Source organism: Hyperolius riggenbachi, chromosome 6, assembly GCF_040937935.1.
Source record: "Hyperolius riggenbachi isolate aHypRig1 chromosome 6, aHypRig1.pri, whole genome shotgun sequence".
In the NCBI taxonomy this organism is placed as follows: Eukaryota; Metazoa; Chordata; class Amphibia; order Anura; family Hyperoliidae; genus Hyperolius; species Hyperolius riggenbachi.
This window is the reverse complement of record NC_090651.1, coordinates 25,802,562-25,809,595: the sequence shown is the minus strand read 5'-3', so window position 1 is coordinate 25,809,595 and position 7,034 is coordinate 25,802,562.

The window sequence follows — 7,034 nt, the reverse complement described above, 5'->3', positions numbered from 1 at the left end:
AAAAAAAAAAAATCATCTGTTCCTTTTCAATTTTTTGGGTGTCCCCACCGTTAGGGTACTCCACACTTTTTATTATAATGTACCACCTTATTTTGATTATAGATAGCTGTGTTCCCACTGTCAGGGAGCACTCCACAAAAAAAAAAAAAAAAATCACCTGTTCCTGTTCAATTTCTTGGGTGTCCCCACCGTTAGGGTACTCCACACTTTTTATTATAATGTACCACCTTCTTTTGATTATAGATAGTAGTGTTCCCACTGTCAGGGAGCACTTCCAAAAAAAATAAAATATACTGAAACTGAATTTCTGGGGGGAGGGTGGAAGGGGTTCAGGTCTGGTTACCTATGATTTACTGGGGGGAGGGTGGAAGGGGTTCAGGTCTGGTTACCTATGAATTTCTGGGGGGAGGGTGGAAGGGATTCAGGTCTGGTTACCTATGAATTTCTGGGGGGAGGGTGGAAGGGGTTCAGGTCTGGTTACCTATGGATTTCTGCGGGGAGGGTGGAAGGGGTTCAGGTCTGGTTACCTATGATTTACTGGGGGGAGGGTGGAAGGGGTTCAGGTCTGGTTACCTATGAATTTCTGGGGGGAGGGTGGAAGGGGTTCAGGTCTGGTTACCTATGAATTTCTGGGGGGAGGGTGGAAGGGGTTCAGGTCTGGTTACCTATGGATTTCTGGGGGGAGGGTGGAAGGGGTTCAGGTCTGGTTACCTATGATTTACTGGGGGGAGGGTGGAAGGGGTTCAGGTCTGGTTACCTATGAATTTCTGGGGGGAGGGTGGAAGGGGTTCAGGTCTGGTTACCTATGAATATCTGGGGGGAGGGTGGAAGGGGTTCAGGTCTGGTTACCTATGGATTTCTGGGGGGAGGGTGGAAGGGGTTCAGGTCTGGTTACCTATGATTTACTGGGGGGAGGGTGGAAGGGGTTCAGGTCTGGTTACCTATGAATTTCTGGGGGGAGGGTGGAAGGGGTTCAGGTCTGGTTACCTATGAATATCTGGGGGGAGGGTGGAAGGGGTTCAGGTCTGGTTACCTATGGATTTCTGGGGGGAGGGTGGAAGGGGTTCAGGTCTGGTTACCTATGAATTTCTGGGGGGAGGGTGGAAGGGGTTCAGGTCTGGTTACCTATGGATTTCTGGGGGGAGGGTGGAAGGGGTTCAGGTCTGGTTACCTATGGATTTCTGGGGGGAGGGTGGAAGGGGTTCAGGTCTGGTTACCTATGGATTTCTGGGGGGAGGGTGGAAGGGGTTCAGGTCTGGTTACCTATGGATTTCTGGGGGGAGGGTGGAAGGGGTTCAGGTCTGGTTACCTATGGATTTCTGGGGGGGAGGGTGGAAGGGGTTCAGGTCTGGTTACCTATGATTTACTGGGGGGAGGGTGGAAGGGGTTCAGGTCTGGTTACCTATGAATTTCTGGGGGGAGGGTGGAAGGGGTTCAGGTCTGGTTACCTATGGATTTCTGGGGGGAGGGTGGAAGGGGTTCAGGTCTGGTTACCTATGGATTTCTGGGGGGAGGGTGGAAGGGGTTCAGGTCTGGTTACCTATGATTTACTGGGGGGAGGGTGGAAGGGGTTCAGGTCTGATTACCTATGAATTTCTGGGGGGAGGGTGGAAGGGGTTCAGGTCTGGTTACCTATGAATTTCTGGGGGGAGGGTGGAAGGGGTTCAGGTCTGGTTACCTATGAATTTCTGGGGGGAGGGTGGAAGGGGTTCAGGTCTGGTTACCTATGGATTTCTGGGGGGAGGGTGGAAGGGGTTCAGGTCTGGTTACCTATGATTTACTGGGGGGAGGGTGGAAGGGGTTCAGGTCTGGTTACCTATGGATTACTGGGGGGAAGGGTAGAGGTCTGGCTACCTATGAATCACTGGGGGGGGGGGGGGAGAGGGGAGAGGTCTGGGTACCTATGAATTACTGGGGGGAAAGGGGAGAGGTATGGCTACCTATGAATTACTGGGGGGAGAGGGGAGAGGTCTGGGTACCTATGAATTACTGGGGGGAAAGGGGAGAGGTCTGGCTACCTATGAATTACTGGGGGGAGAGGGGAGAGGTCTGGCTACCTATGAATTACTGGGGGGAGAGGGGAGAGGTCTGGGTACCTATGAATTACTGGGGGGAGAGGGGAGAGGTCTGGGTACCTATGAATTACTGGGGGGAGAGGGTAGAGGTCTGGCTACCTATGAATCACTGGGGGGGGGGGGGGGAGAGGGGAAAGGTCTGGCTACCTATGAATTACTGGGGGGAAAGGGGAGAGCTCTGGGTACCTATGAATTACTGGGGGGAAAGGGGAGAGGTCTGGCTACCTACGAATTACTGGGGGGAGAGGGGAGAGGTCTGGGTACCTATGAATTACTTGGGAGGGTGGGGGATTAGGTCTGGCTACCTATATTTAACTGGATGGAGAGGTCTGGCTACCTCTATTTATATGTGTATCAGATATACATGCATGGAGATTTATTATCAGATGCATATATATATATATATATATATATATATATATATTTTATTTATACATATACTGTATACACATATGTCCCCAAAATCCACCAGCTGTGATCACTTGAAGCCGTATTCATGTGCTTGTCGGTTGCTTACTTGAACCACCAGCAGAAAAAAACGCAAACCTGCTCCAAAATATTCACTGAAACCTCCAGCAACATATTTCAGCCCTCCTGAAACTCCTAGCGGCTTTCTGCCATCCTCCTTGCATGGAAGCCGGCGTGTTACCTGACCTGCCTATAGTCGAGTGATACGCCAGCTGCCGTGAACAGAGTACGTCGGAAAGCCAATAGGAGCATGCTAGGAGCTTCAGGAAGGCTACAAAACGCCGCTGGAGGCTCGGTAAGTATTTTGTAATGCCTGCAAACCAGGCCCAAATTCTTCTCCCCCACCCTAAAGAAAGAACCCCTGAAAGGGACACTGAGCAGGGGCACAGGGTATGTTTTTAAAGGGACTCCAAGATCAAATTAAACGCAAAATGTGAACTTACCCGGGCTTTGCTGTAGCCCAGTGTTGGTCTGTAGTTGGCCGGCGGATCCTGGCGACACTCGGGCCGAGTGTCGGGCTCCTTCTTCCGCATACATCACGCGTAACGTCATTACGCCGGCCGCCTCGCGTCATCACGGTGGCCGGCGTGACAGTACGGCGCATGCTTGATTAAAACACGCATGCGCCGTACTGTGACGCCGGACGCCGTAATGATGTTACGCATGATGTATGCGGAAGAAGGAGCCCGACAATCGGCCCGAGTGTCGCCAGGATCCGCCGGCCAACCATTTCTGAAGAGGCATTGGGAGAAGACCCGGAGGTACGTCGTGGGAACTACAGACCAGCACTGGGCTACAGCAAAGCCCGGGTAAGTTCACATTTTGCGTTTAATTTGATCTTGGAGTCCCTTTAAGTATACCCAAGTGTATATGAAGTGTATACACTTCCTCTCTTAATCCCTCTCCATCCCGGTATGCCCACTCTCAATGCTATTGAAAACATGGCTCCTACAGAAAGTAGAGCTGAAACATGAAAAATGATGTCTGTGGGTCCTTACAGCGCATGCGCAGTCTCTGTCTCCTCGAATTATTTTCCGACTCTCTGCATCGCATCATAGTTCCGTGCACTATGACGCGTGCCACAGAGAGGAGGGGAGGAAGAAAGTAGAGTAGCCTGAACCTGCATGCGCTGTAAAAGAGAACTAAAAAGCAATGAATAATTGCTACATATACTCTTTACACTTTAAATGTCTATTTTGCACACTGGTGCTTTGTGTTGGACACAGAAGAAGATCTCCAAAATTAAGGGATTGCATCACACAAGCAATGTGACACATACAACTAAGTATTCTGCATAAATATATGTTTTTGAAATGCATTGTATTAACAATGTCATTGCATTTCGTTTGCGATTATTTAGTCCAACACAATGTGTCAGTGTCAGAGATCGTACAACAAAAGAGAAGAAACTTATCCTTTTTTAAGAAAAAAATTTATTTTTTTGTGAAAAGTTTTTCTTTTCTTTTTTTTTCTTAAAGGGGAACTTCAGCCTAAACAAATATACTGTCATTAAGTTACATTAGTTATGTTAATTATAATAGATAGGTAATATAATCTCTTACCCACCCTGTTTTAAAAGAACAGTCAAATGTTTGTGATTCATGGGGACAGCCATCTTTGTCATGGGGGCAGCCATCTTTTTGGTTGAAAGGAGGTGACAGGGAGCAGGAGACACAGTTCCAACTGTCCTGTGTCCTGATCACCCCTCCCAGCTGCACACCCTAGGCTTCAAATGTCAAATTCAAAATGTTAAAAAAAATAAAAAAATGCAACAAAACAGCAGAACGAGAACAACAACATCAGAAATCCCATCATGCTTTGCCCGGATTCAGGGGAAAAATGCCCGGGCAGTTTTCTTCTGTACAGCTAAAAATGAGGCTTGTATAAGAGAAACAAAGTTCTGATGCTGTGAAACTGTTAAAGAAACACCAGGCCTTTTAAGTGCTGCTGAGTCGATTTTTTTTCCTGTCTGTGAACCTTGCTGCATTGTGGAAAATAGCTGTTTACAGCTGTTTCCAACTGCCAAAAAACCATGCAGCAGCTACATCACCTGCCAGCAGTAAAAATGTTCAACAAAAATAAACAAAAAAAACAACAACAAAAAAACCCCTCAGTCCACCCTACCCCCTGTCCCCTTCAATTGGCGGACCTCCTCCTCCACATTCGCCATATGCTGGCGCATCTCCAGCATCTGGCTTTTAAGTAAGCGGATTTCCCGCTCATGCCTCCTCTTGGTCTTCGTCAGCCTCCTCACCTGGCCCCTCAGCCTCGTATATGTTGATAGAGGAACTGTAGAAAAAAATGTGCAAAATAGGTAAACCCAGCAATCCATCAACTTGTACATATTTCAATCTCATTGATCATCCCTAAAATTAAGAACCTGTAATGTAATACATATAACATAGCATTTACTTGCTTTTCCATAGTATGCAATGTTAATCATACAGCAAGAGAATTTTACCATAAAGCGGTGTCCTGGCTTGACTAAGATAAGCCCTCTGGCTATGATGGCTGGGGCCAGGTGAGGAGGCCCTTGACGAAGAAGGAGGCCTGGGTGCAGAGGATCCCCGGGGCCGGGCAGTGCGGGCACCACTTGCAGCTGTAGTAAGGAGTAATGAATAATACAATTTAATCAAAATATATGATAAAATGGATACAAAGTAATAACTTTATTGTTTGAACTACAATTACTTTTATTTCTATTTTCAAGTGAACTTTGATAAGGACCTTACTCTAAACACAGAACAAAAAATCATATTCTTATTCCTTTAATGTATTTATTATACATGAAAGAATATGACTCTTCAATACAGTAAAATAAAACTAGGATAGGCTTTAAAGTGATCCTTTGCGGCTATTGCGGCCTCCGGGACGTAATAGTAGCATAGGGGGCGATATTTTTGCTGGGAACACGAAGAATCACTCGCGTTCCCAATGCCTGTCGGTTCCTGACAGCGAAACCGGAAGTGGTCGCCGTGGGGTCCAGGAGGATCTGAGCGAGGCGGCGAGGGCACCGATCGACTGCAGGGGGCTCAGGGAAGCCACAGTTGAGTCAAAATCTTTTTTTTTTTTTTTACAGGCTTAAGGATCACTTTAAAGAGAGCACTTGGAACGCAGACTGGGGCAATGGTTCATCTTGTAGTAGGAATACGACCCTGGGCACACAGTCAAGATATCAATGGTGTGGCTCCGAGACAACTCTGTGTATGTCCTTGAGTGGCCCAGCAAGAGCTTAGGCTTCAATACGATTGAATAGCTCTGGAGAGATCTTTAAAAAAAATTGCTGTGCAACAAAGCCGGACCATCCACAAGGCAAACCTAGCCACTTGCCTAGGGCCTGGAGAGGATATAGGGTCCAGATGGACGACAGCACCTATCAAATTTTTCTAAAAAAAAAAAGTTAATTGATCATCAGTGGTTATCAAAAACCAATGTTAAGCCTAGGGGCCCATTTTTTTTTAATAACTTTATTTGCATGAATGCAGTATAATCAGTACATATTGCACAAATATCATCACTATGCCCACACAGGAGCACAAAATAATATGTTTTAACCCATTTTGGAATAAGCCCCTAACAAAACAAAATTTGGGAAAAGTGCTGCACTGTGAATACCTTACGGATATATACTTTAACTGTACATACTGCACAACTCTATAGTATTCAGCCCATGGAATTATTTTTTAGGATAAATACATACAGCATATAAAACCCAAAATAGACATACATAAACTAATAGTTTGCTGACTTACATCCAATTTGAGCAACCACCCGCCTGAGCAGGTACTGGTCCCTCCTCTTTAGGTCGCTCCAGAGCATTTGGACCTGCTTGGTGGTGAGGTCCCGCCGGTACTCGGCCCTCAGGATCCCCTGCACCCTTCTCACCACGTCCCGTTTCTCCCTCGCAGTGGTGAGGTCATAACGGCCTCTTGAAAATTCCTGGAAAAGAAATATTACAGTATTAATGACCACTGTATTATACCTTCATTAATTAAGAATCTTCTTACTTACAGCATAATGTAAAAGATTATAATATTATTCATAATGACAGTTTTCAAAAATTGTGGGAAGCAACCAACTATGACTTCGGGCAGATACTAGGGATCAACGATGACTAGTGCCACCTATAACTGCTGACATTGCTAGCCATAATAACTACATCATTTCATTTCATGTGTAATTGGACTGACAGAGAAGATCCTGTGACAGCAAGCATCAAATATATAATTGAATGGATTCCATGAACTGGCCGCGGCGTCCATAGAGTTTGTGCCAGTTCATAGCCATGGGCGTCCGCACAAAATTTTCCAGGGGGGGGGGGTGCAAAAAGGTAGGGAAGAAGTGGTGCGCCGCAAATTTTAGAGAAGATGTGTGCGCTGAAAAACCTGAGGGTTATGTTGTGCGGCGCACGTACGCGCCGCCCCCCAAAATGGGTGCGGCCATGGACCAGAATGTGGGTGTGGCCATGGGTGGCGACAAATTTTCGTTTAC